Source organism: Rattus norvegicus, chromosome 15 (genome assembly GCF_036323735.1).
Source record: "Rattus norvegicus strain BN/NHsdMcwi chromosome 15, GRCr8, whole genome shotgun sequence".
NCBI lineage: Eukaryota > Metazoa > Chordata > Mammalia > Rodentia > Muridae > Rattus > Rattus norvegicus.
Genome location: NC_086033.1, coordinates 90,751,255 through 90,764,091, shown reverse-complemented (window position 1 = coordinate 90,764,091; position 12,837 = coordinate 90,751,255). Strand labels below are relative to the sequence as shown.

Genomic DNA, 12,837 nt, shown 5'->3' with positions numbered 1-12,837 from the left:
GATTCAGAAATGTGAATGATTTCCTATTTATACTGAAGAAAACATGGGTGCCGTTTCAATTGAAATAACGCAATGACTCCAAAGTCTTTGAAGAAATTCAAGAGCAGACAGGTAGTGATTAGACTGGAAATCAGTGAAAGAGTTGGGTGGCGTGCGCATACCTTTGCGATCACTCTGCACAGGGAGTGTATGTGTGTATATTTTTATAGTATTCATTTTAGTATAAAAGTACATGATAAAGTTATTCCACATGGCTTTATGTCTCTAGGAAAGAGTAGAAGATAAACAAAAAATAGTAAAAATGAATCACAGAGTGGACCAAAGAAATACATAAGAAAAATCATCAATGAACAATACATCCTCTGCTCACATACTGTACATTAGATATGCTGTCATTAACCACAGTTTTAACATTTTGGCTGGAAAGGTGAGAAATTACACAGTGAGATTCAGTGTCTCGTAATTGTTTTAGAAATATCTGCTTCCTGTTTGCAGCAAATACATACATGCCATTTTAACATTTTTTTAAAGTAAAGATCCAACAAACGTCATCACCATTGCGTGTACATCTGAAGTGTAAATTAGCTTCATTTTTCTTGGATTCATTCTGCCCTCCTATGAAGGCTGAAACAAGTTCTGATAACCTAAAAATAAAAGTAAATCCAAGTTAATAGGTCAAATTCCATTTCCTGTACACTCAGCCACCTGCGTGTGAAAGACCACTATGAGTTCGTTATCTCAAAGCAGTGCAGGTATAAGCACAGAAATTGTCCCGGGGATGAAATTTCCTGCCGTTATTTCAGGAAGCATAACAGAAAGCAGAGAGGATCCCAGAGGCACTTTCTGAAAAGGCTGCTTGCAGAGGCCCTGGCCTTTTTACCACCGATCCCACTTTCTGTACGGAAAAGTACAAATAACGCGAACTCTCTCATAAATCCTTCCAGAGAGGAAACAAGAAGTTTGGAGAAAATAGAACTGGTGTTAACATCAACGTCATGACAGCACAGTTCAATTCCTGCTCACCACACACACCAACACCAGGGCACCAGGGAGAAATAGAGCTGCACAGATTGCCCAGTTGTGACAAAGGGATAACATCCTGCCTTGAAGTTAAGGTGAACTGGTATTTTCCCACAAGAACAAATTTTCTTCAGAAAAATTCTTCCAGCATCAAGGAAATGCCTTTCTTGGGAGGTTTTACTCAAAATTAGTGCTACAAGTTTAATCAAAGTGAAAAATTCTACAAGCATTTTACTACGGAGAGAAATTGTCGCAGTTACGAAAATTAACAATACCACATGAAGGCAAGGTACGCCAAGTCTTCCACCGCAAGCCTGTGTTTCGATTGCATGGCATCTACTAAACGTATTGTCACATTGATGTCAGACACTTAGCAAAGGATCTGATCTTAACACATATAAAATCCCAAGAGACCCAACAGATCCCTGCTTCGATGGCACTGCATAGATTTAATAATGCTGAGGGTTCTTGGATTGCATTGGGGAGTTCCGCGAATATTTTTCCTTATTTTGCTGTTGCTCTTTAACCATCAGCATGGGTAACGGATGACAGGAAGAAGGGGGATCACATTAATTTTGTGGGTTGACCTGAATTAACATAAACTCGGCTTCAGAATCCACTAAAGCCCGACTGTTTTTCTACATTGATAGTGAAACAATTAAGTCTCGTTCAACAGGAGGCCTCTTACTGCCACACAGAGCCCTACTGGCAGTCAACCTTGGACTCATTGTCAGAGGAGCAAGTTGGATGGGTCCCACCTCAATGTATCTATTCTTCCCTTGGAAAAATCTCTTTCATTCTGGGAGGTTGATTTAGGACCCCTATACCTCCCTAACTTCTGTTTCTGTTATACCTTTCATGGATTGACACAGAAGCCTAGAGGCAACCAAAGACTCACAAAATCATAATTTAGCTTTGTTTCAAATATTTCACTAGAAAGTACAAGTCAACATAAATCCTGCCACATTTGCCTACAGTATCTCAGGTGGTTGGTAAATAACAGGGGTGTAGCTGCATGATTACATAAAAGGACAGAAGCTCTCAAAAGTAGCTGCATTGTACATGTGCGCACGCACACACACACACACACACACACACACACACACACACACACACCACTACCACTCTAAGCTACTGACTATCTATGTCACTGTGTTTGTTACTCCCCTTATACATAGTAATTGTGCAGATTTGTGGGATAAATGTCTGTCATGATTTAACATTTGTTTTCAATGTGTAATGATGAGATTAAGAGGCGTAGCACATCTGTCTAACATTTAGCATGTTTTGTGATCAAGGTATTCAAAATTGCATGAAGTGACTTTTTAAAGAAATATTCCAATATGATTAACATTAACCTTAGATATCTTACAATGATTAAAACGCTTTACGTATTGCTTCTATACAATTGATACCCTGATTTGTTTCAATATTTTAGTCCCAGTGAACCTTAACACTGTCCCTTTTCGCAGCAACAGAAATTCATGCTGATATTAAAGTATTGGTGTGATTTCTTGAGTTATCAGAGCCTACTCTGTTTGAAATTATGAATCTGAATCATTATATTAGAGCATTTAAGAAACCATGTTTTAAATTTATTATATCACTTAAATGAGCTTCCTTCCACCCTTTCCGTATTTCATTACATGAATTTCCTTTGGCCTTTACTTCATCCACTCCAACTTCAAAGAACACAGTGTTACTTTGCTGAATTACATATATTTAATCATTTTATCTCAATCTGTTTTGGTTAAAAGTTGGAAAGAATAAGACTTATATAGGTCTTGTTTTTTCTTTCTGTTTTTTTGAGGGGGACAATATTCCCTGGGTGACTAGCATTGGTGGGGTTTTGTAGCCTGAATGTGGGAACACTCTGGAATTACCTTTGCATCATCTATATCTCTATATGCATCTATATCTAGTGTGTGTGTGTGTGTGTGTGTGTGTGTGTGTGTGTGTGTTTGTGTGTGTATGTGTGTGTATGTGTGTGTGTATGTGTGGGTGTGTGTATGTGTGTGTATGTGTGTGTGTGTGTGTGTGTGTGTGTGTGTTTAAGGCTGATCAACTCAGGGAAGACTAATTCACCTTGCTTAGCAGTTTTAATAGTTGGTAACTCTTCTCAGAGGGTTAGAGGACCTCAATATTCTCCCCTTCTAATTCTACTTTACTAAGCCAGTATAAATCCTAAGTGCATTTTACACACTGATTTCTGATTTTTATCTCTACAGATAAATGTAGTTCTCATTCCTATCAAGGAAACTTCTTGGTTTGTTATTTTGTTTAATTTTATTTAGTCTTTTTTTTTTTTACACTCCAAATTTTATTCCACTTCCGGTCCACCATCCGCCTGTTCCACATTCCATAATTCCCCATCCCCACCCCTACCTCCATGAGGACGTTGTCCCCACACACACCCAATCCACACCCCACCAGACCTCCCCACTCCCTGGTGCAGGGACTGAGCCTGCACGGGGCAGGCAGTCCTCTGCTATAAATGTGTTGAGGGCCTCATCTCAGCTGGTGTATGCTGCCTGGTTGGTGGTCCAGTGTCTGAGAGATCCCTAAGGTCCAGGTTAATTGAGACTGTTAATCCTCCTATAGGGTCCCCATCCTCCTCGGCTTCTTCCAGCTTTACCCTAATTCAACCAGAGGGGTCAGCAGCTTCTGTCCATTGGTTGGGTGTAAATATCTGCATCTGACTCAGCTGTTTGTTGGTCTTTCGGAGGGCAGTCATGTTAGGTCCCTTTTTGTGAGCCATAGAAATAGTGTCAGGCCTTGGAATCTTGGAGCTGGATCCTAATTTGGGCCTGGTTTGGTCTTTTATTTTTGTTTGTTTGTTTGTTTGGGGGGGATTGTTTTGTTTTGTTTTTACAGTAATAAAAGATCATTTCAGGAAGCCACAACAGATCAAAATGTGTAGAACAAGGGGCCATGGGTACATAATTGAAAGATTCCCAACACAGTCCCTCTATTTAATGTAGGGACATTTAAGATCAAGAGGACTAGTAAGCCTACTGGACGATTTTATCTCCTTGTAATGGAAGGGTAGCTACTTCAGGGAGAGCTCAACACTATGACTGCTTAGGCATTTCTATTTTTGATGATTCTGTACTCAAACTCTAGTCTGTGACTTTTGTAGTATCATCCTGGTTATGGTCTCAGTTATACACTCACATCTGGATGGTTGATGCAGTAGGCTTATCCATACATTTACACATTGTAGGTAGCTTATAGCTAGAACTTATTCAGCTTACAAGTTGGTAATGAATTTACTGAAGAAGGAAATGTAGAAGCAATATCCTCAGTATCAAACAAGAGTTATCACTATTGTAAGAATGCTTTTCAAAACTTTCATTTTAGCACATTTGCCACATTCATCCAAGAAACACAAGCAACACAGTCCACAGTTAATGAAAAGAGGACCTGTAAAGAGACTGAGGTCATAATGGTGTGATTCACTGGGAAGCATTACACACCTGTGTAGGGCAGATGCTGAAGTTCTGTGGCCATTACTAAGTCACACTTCAATGTTCTCAACCATTAGCTCATAACAAAACTAGATTATGACACTAGAGTATAAAATGCTGAAATGTCACAGCGTTGCCTTCCAACAACTAAATTTGACTAGCTCCAAATTTGAGGGTTTTTATTTAGCTACTAAATATTTACAGTTTTGTGGTCGTTTTTGAGAATTACACACAGAAGTACTGTATCTATACAATTTCTACCCATCCTTCTCGACCTGTAACGCCTCCTGTGTCAACACTGCTACTTCTTAAATTCAAAACTTCTTATCCTATAAGTAGCTTGTTAACTACAAATAATTAAAATTACTGGTTGCATCCCTCTGTTATCAAATTGGAGAGCACATCCTGCAGCTATGAGCACTAGTCCTCACATAGAATGGTCCAGGGAACTTCCAGCTTCATTCCTATGTTTAAAGGGTGTGGTGTCTTCAGCAATATGATTATAGCTTTAATTTTAGAGAGGGGGTCAATGGTGGTGAGCAGTACCCTAATTTGGAATTAATGGGTCTACTGACTTGGTTAAACCACAGTGTGAAGGCAAGTTTCACATGCCTACTACTGCAATTTTTAGATAGTCTATGGTTTTTGTGGAGGAACTAGTCATTCTATGAGGCATAACTCAATTTAAATATTACACATACGCACATAGAAGAGTGGTTTTCATATCACTATTATTACTTTACATTGCATTTTATTAAAATATATTATTTTCATATATCATGATTAGAATTTTCTCTCACTTTATTAGTATGTTTCTCTTTATCTCTTCTCCCATTCTGACCCACTCCTTTTCTGTCCCTAATTAGAAAAGAACAGTCGTCTAAAAGGTGTAAAAAACAAACCAGGACAGATGAAGCAAAAGCAATTGGTTTACCTTAAATTTTATATTTGTATGTGTATTTTGTATATGTGTATTTAACTTTAACTGAGCTTTAGAATCAGTTTTCCTACAGCCTTTTCAAACATCCTTAGTTATACTTATCTCTCATTACAACCCCACCTCTACATACTCCAATTAGAGTCTTTCTTTCCCCCACTTCCCTTTTCTTCCTTGATTGTTCAAGTGCCCTGCTCACTCTCTCTGCAGAGCACCATCCCTACTCTGCCTCCGAATTGTCCCCATTCAGATCTAAACATTCGGAGCTAGGCTTTAAAATGAAGCATAATTTGCCCAGGTTTCCTTAACTGGGTCTAGCCTAGGTCACTGGGTATATTTCCTAGTTCCATTGATTTACCTAAAATTTTAGAATTTATTTTTTTTTACAGGTTAACAAAATGAATTGTATTCCGGAACACCATCCTTATCCACGTATCAGCTTATTTAGGTCGTTTCAATTGCCTAGCTATTGGAAACAGAGCAGTAATGAACATGAATGGGCTAGCATTTCTGTCGTACAATATGCAGTCCGTTGGGTTTATGACCAGGATGATACAGCTGGTTTATTTGGTACACATAATTTTTAGCATTTTGTGAGTTCCCAAACTTCCTTCCTTGATGGCTGTACCAGTATGCAATGGAATCAATAGTGACTGAGAGTCAATCTTGTTTGCATACTCACTAGAATTGTTATGTTATTTTTGCACAAATATCCATCCATAATTTAAATTTAAATTTAAATTTCCCTGGTGTCTAAGTATAACTAACATCATTTTCAACCAAGTTTTAACAAATTATTTTCTTTTTTCTTGAGAACTCTATATTCAGATCCATATGCTATCCTTTCAGTTGGACTATTTCCTTTATTATTAAGTTTTCTTTCTTTCTTTGTCTATTTGATTCTATTTGATATTAATTCTCTATTAGGCATATGTCTAGAAACCATTTTTTCTCATCGAGTGAAATTCTACACTCAGCTGTTCAGTTTGCTAGACAGGAGCTTTTTAGTTTTATGATGTTTCATAAATTATGCAATTGTCATTCATATTTTTTAAAAGAATACTCCAATTCAGAAAGTAAATTCTTACACCAGTACCTTGTAGTGGACCATTTATTTTTCTTCTACAAATTACAGTGTTTCAAATTTCATACTGAGGTATTTGATTAGCTTGAGGTTAATATTTATTATGTGACAGAAATAGACCTACTTTCATTATTCTAAATGTGGGCATTCAGTTTTCTCAGTACCACTTATTGAAGATGGTATCTTGTCGCCTTGTCTCGTGTGTTATTTTTGCATAAATATCAATCCATAAGTATCTGTATTCATTTGTTCCATAGAACTAAATGTTTTTTTCGACCAATACTGTCTATAATTTATCTTGAAATCTGCCTTATCAAACCCTCTCTATTCATGTTCCCTTTTTTTCAGGACTGCTTTAGCTCTTTTGGCTCTTTTGTGCTTCCAAATAAATTTTAGGGTTTATTTTCTATTTCCGTAAAAAGTGTTATGAATATTTTGATGGGATTCTATTTATTCTGTACATTGTTCATAGTAGGATGGTCATTTATACAATATTAATTCTGCTAATCCGTGAACATGAGAGATTATTCCATACTCTGTGTTTTAACAGACTTGAAAATAAGCAATATTAAAGTAGTTTATCAATTCATATTGCCATTAAACAATTTCTATAATTGTTAATACATCCTTTGTTCATTTCTTAATTTTTTTCTGATGTTAAAAGTGAAATGATACTAATGGGAATTAGAATTTTATTGAGAAATGCAAAGTGATTTCTTACCCTATTAAAGTGATTTTGTAAAATGAAGATACACTGCATCATAAATCATACTGTGTGATTTGCTCAACTCTAATTAAATGGTGATGAAATATTTTAATGTAAGAAAGTACATCGTAGGCTAGGAAGAACAAATGTTCTGCTAACCTGCTTCTGCTCAGATTTCTTTTCTACAATATGGTAAAATTAATATATCCAGATAAATTAGTTCTAGATAAAGAAGCAAATATTCTAAAATATTTAAGTTTAAATTACTTTTTAGAAATTATGTTCATTTATTCAGTAAATAACATTAAATAAAAAATGGACTTAAAAACTTCATCCATATTATTAGGATATTAATTTGAGGGGATTTTGGAAGTCACAGGAGAAATTGGAGATAGTGGAAATGATGTAAATACAATATTTATATTAATAAAGTTTTAAATAAATAAGAAATTAATTACTGTAATATTACTACCGCTACCATAAAATATTCAGCAAGAAACTTGTAGTAAAACCGAGGTGTTCTAAACCAGAATTATCTTCCTCAAATTCATAATTCTTAAATAATTATAGATTATCCATAGCTTCATTTTTCCTATTGTTCTTATTTTACTAGATACTTACTTCCTGTGGTTGGTTGGTCCAGACAGTGCTATGTAGATGAAGTTGGCCATGAACGTGAAAAACTTGTGCTTGTCTCTGGGATTTCAGGTTATACCATTCTATCCAACATTTCCTGAAACTGTATTTTTAAGTAAAATAGGTCAGAAATGTTATTTAGAAAGTGGACATTAATAAAAATAAAACGATATTACACGGTGATATTCATTTCATGCAGGTTCTTTATTTTCACATGTAACTAAATTGACTAGTAGTTCCCTGTGACTGTAAATTGTAAAGTATAGAACAGAAAACTGTAAACTTGGTGAAATGTTACCATATGGGGCCTTTACTAATTTGAGACTTTAGTACAGAAAAGACTTTCTAGAACCCATGTGTCTTTCTTTGCTATACCTTTCTTTCCTATTTTCTCTTTTTTCTTTCTAATGGCATTGATTCATTTTGCTTTTGTTTTTTATTGTTTTCTTTTCATAGTTCTCATCAGACCCTACTTATAATGACTTATGACAAAAATTACTCTTGGTATTCCATGGCATTTCAGTCATGCCTCTCCGATAACAAGGAAATAAAGTAGTAGAAGACTGTATCCATAAGAAGAGTCAAAAGATGCCCAGAGACGGAGGGATTAAGCATCAGGATGTTATTTCAATGGCAGGGTGCTGAAGCATAGGCATGATGCTTTGAAGGTCAGTGAAAGTCATGCCTTAGATTAGAATGTGCCAGCGAGTGTTTCCTAGCCCACCTTACATAGGAGGAGGATTACATTTGCTCTTTATGAGAATGGAGGGCATGGTGACTGACTAAAATGAAAGAAGGTCTCATGTGATCAAGGGTTATAATCCATCTCAGTAAAGTGAAAGAGGTCAGGGACAACTAAACAAAGGAACCATTTTTAAGATTGCTAGGTTTGTTAGTCTCCCTTCACCTCTCTCCCTACATCTCTCTTTCTCTCTTTCTCTTCCTGTGTGTGTATTTGTATGCATTTGTGTGTCTGTTTGTCTGTATGTGAGTGTGTGTGGTATTGGGAATAGTGGTGATATTAAATATACTTGAAAATGATACCATTGAAATAATAGAGGTTGTTATATGAATGAGGGCTAAGTTATGTTACATCCCCCTTAGTTTTATAGAGACTGGCATTTGTCTGAGGTACTAAACTATTCAACAAAAAGCTAAATATGTCATAAGGGACTATCAAATTCTTAAGGAGAATAAAATCTAGCAATCTGCAAACCACTGAACTGAGAATAGGACCCCCGTTAAAGGAATCAGAGAAAGAACTGGAAGAGCTTGAAGGGGCTCGAGACCCCAAAAGTACAACAATGCCAAGCAACCAGAGCTTCCAGGGACTAAGCCACTACCTAAAGACTATACATGGACTGACCCTGGTCTCCAACCTCATAGGTAGCAATGAATATCCTAGTAAGAGCACCAGTGGAAGGGGAAGCCCTGGGTCCTGCTAAGACTGAACCCCCAGTGAACTAGACTGTTGTGGGGAGGGCGGCAATGGGGGGAGGGTTGGGAGGGGACCACCCATAAGGAAGGGGAGGTGGGAGGGGGATGTTTGCCGGAAACCGGGAAAGGGAATAACACTCGAAATGTATATAAGAAATACTCAAGTTAATAAAAAAAAAACTTAAAAAAAAAAGCTTAAAAAAAAAACTTAAAAAAGGGGGGGGGGGGGATTAGGGGGATGTTTGCCCAGAAACCGGGAAAGGGAATAACACTCGAAATGTAAATAAGAAATACTCAAGTTAATAAAAAAAAACAAATAAAAAATGAAAAAAAAATCTAGCAATCTATTTCTTATCCACTCTGAGGTAGAAGCTTCTGGTTTCTTTGGAAGCTGAGTTGTGTCAAGTGCTTTTTTGGGAGCTGTTCTGTCACAGGATGTTTTCTGATGCAGACACACATGAGGGGTATGTGACACTTTGCTGGAGTGGATGCTTGAGAAGACCTGTGATGTTTGCTAAAGGGATAAATGGAACAGCACAAACAGTAAAAGGGTGATTTTGCATTGGGCTCCTCTGAGCTGATTTTTTGTTTTTTGTTTGTTTGTTTGTTTGTTTGTTTGGTGTCCTTCACTAGTGTTTGCTGGGCTTCATTTTATAGAGATTAAAGCACCGAAATACTTCTTGTGATATTCCAGGCGATTTTCACCATTTTGCTCACTCTTGCCCATTTGAGTTTATGCTACAACTACTTATTCTTGTTTGGTGTTTGCTATTGAACTGGTATCCTGTAAATGAAAAGTGGAATCGTCCCAGAAGAAATACTAGTTAACACGTACATAACCCCTTTTTCTATTAACCTTTTTTCTCCTCTATCTCTGGTCAGTGGGCTAGAAGGGAGATTGAACTATTTAAGAACCTTAAATAAAGTATGTTTAGGGAAAAAAATCTTAGCCATAACCACTCAGTCATGGTCCAGGCATGCTATTTAGTCTGTTTTACACACTGAGATTATCACTAGATTCATCCCCAATCCCAGTGGGAATGGGGATGAGTTAGGAATTCAAACACACTATTAGGGGGAATGTAAATAACAGAGACATAAATATGACATTATTTCTGTAAAAGAAAGGGCATTTTGTGTGTTTCTGCTGACATGATTTATCATCATCATGCAATTTTACACAACTGCCCAGATACCGCAAAGGCTATATGAGGATCAAAACTGTAAAAGATAATTAAATTATGTGCAACTAAAGGTGCTATCTATGCTGGGAATTTATCTTCTACTGTATTGAAATCTTGATGTCCTTGGGAGATGGGGGTTAGTCATTCTTTTGTTGTTATGAAGAGAGTTGACTCCCTCTTCATCTCATTGTGTGCCTTAGAATTATTCATCATGATAAGGGGAAGACAGGTATGTATTCAAAGGCATCATGTGTATGAGTAGTCATATTTAGCAGTTGTAGAAGCAAGACACTTCTTAGCATGGCATTCCAGGGGTCACCTGTCCCCAAAGCATGTCTATGGCATTGGGCATCAAATGCACAGAAACGCTCTAGAACTAAGCTATGTCCTTGCCTTTTTGCTATTTTTTATACATATTTTCAACAGAGATTTTCATTAAGTTATCTAGGCTGGTTTGGTCTCACTTTGATAATAAGGCAGGCCTTGAACTTTTGATCCTGCTGCCTCAGACTTGAGAATAGCTGGGATTATAAGCTTTCATCACAAGGCCCAGTTATACTATCTAGGTCACATATCTGAGCACTCTGGCTCACTGGTCTTAAAAATGAAGCTTAGAGGTTTTACCTTGGCTAATGTTTATTATGAGGAGAGAAAGGAGACATACAGCAGGAGAGGAGATGGAGTAAGGGGTAGCAAGAAAGGGTGATTGGAATGAATATGAAGTAATTAAAATGATATGCATGTGTGAACATGTTACGTGAAACTCATAATTTCATACACTAAAAATAAATCTGTAACTTAGAGAATTAAGAAAATGTACATAACTAAGGGAAGAAAAGATTATTATTGTCGGGATAAGAGCCTTTAGAAATAATTCTGGGTAGAAAATATTATCTTGAGTATGATTCTTTAGGAATGTTAAACCATCCCTTGGCAAAACTAAACAATTATTCTTATTGTAGTTTTCAAGAAGAATATATGTCACCATGACTATTAGAAGTACTCACCCTTCCTATGGCCCTTTGTTTCTATTTTTCCCTAGGGATGCTTCCCATGTTGATAAGGTGATTCTACTTTATAAAAATAAGTGTCTAGTAATAAAGGTTAGAAAAAAATGTGTCTAGTGTGACTTAAAAAATCAAAACCTCTTGTAAGTGATTAGCACCTATTAAGTAATTGCAGTTACAAGTACTTTCTTCTCTGTCCCTGTCAATGGCTGATATCTGATTTCACCCTTATTTTGTTAGGAACTACCATCCTTAGAACACATTAGCAAACAATGTTTTCTTTTAAAGAGAAAGTCAGCAGGTAAGAAAAAAATACTGGATACACTGTGATCTATGTTAAAATTCACCCTAGCTTCCTAATGCTGCTGCTCAAACAGGCAAATAGCTGTTGGAATACTTGGTTTTATCAACCAAGTGTTGAAGATATTCACGCAACTCAACAGGGGAATTCATAAGTACAATTTACTTTTATATTAATTCTCTAAAGTGATTGGATTTGTTTACCTTATTTCAATTCCTGTGCTCGAAATTAGAAATGATATTTTCCTCAATCACAAAGTTTTGTTCAGTTCCTCATTGAGTTAGGTATTGTATGATGACGTCATACAGCGGAAGACAGGTACAAGATAGAACGAGGCCTGTCATTGGACGAGAAGGAAGGATGGGCGGGAGAAAAGTTTGAGGGAAGAGGAGGAGACTAGATGGAAGGAGACTGGAGAAGAAGCTGCCAAGAGAACATGGCGGCGGATGTTAATATTCCACTCTGTACCTTTACAGGTTGTTATGAGTGTTCTTAAGGGATGGATGTGTGTAGGTTTTGTGTGTTTAGGTGGGCAATTATATATTATCAATTCGATCAGAGGTTATTATATTGTGTGTTCTTTCTTGTGGCCCATTAAGTTTAAGAGAATGTGTGGTAGCTGGGACACTAAGCCGCCATGGAATTGAGATGTACATTTCTGGCATGGTGGCAGCCTGTCTTGGGAATTGGATGGATAGAGAGATTGCTGCCAGGCTCACAGAGAGACCTTCGACAGTGTGATATGGGATGGAGCAGAGCAGGTGAGACGCTTTGCTGACGGAGATGAAGATAGCTACTAGATATCTTGGGGCACTGCGGTACCGGACCCAGTGGGGACAAAAGAAAACCATTTTTTAAAATAATTTTACAGCAACAAGTTACAATCATCACAATGTTAAAAAGTATGGTTATGTTTAAATACAGTACATTAGCTTGTGAATTTTGAAAACTAAACATGATGATTAAAGTTCAGCATGTGAGCTACACGCTGGTATTCATCTTGTGGGTTTTTTTTTTTTTTACAATTAGAAAGCTATTTTATAAAACAAAGTTTTTAT

The 12,837-nt window shown here is 36.8% G+C and overlaps 1 long non-coding RNA gene across 1 annotated transcript; it reads right to left on the bottom strand.

The window, feature by feature from the left end:
• Positions 1–259: 259 nt before the first annotated feature.
• Positions 260–12,079, bottom strand: LOC108353047 (uncharacterized). Its single transcript, XR_001841529.2, has 3 exons — positions 11,983–12,079; positions 7,836–7,953; positions 260–644 (listed from the first exon to the last, which is right to left on the bottom strand). It is a non-coding gene; the product is annotated as an uncharacterized LOC108353047 (long non-coding RNA).
• Between the last annotated feature and the right edge of the window lie 758 nt (positions 12,080–12,837).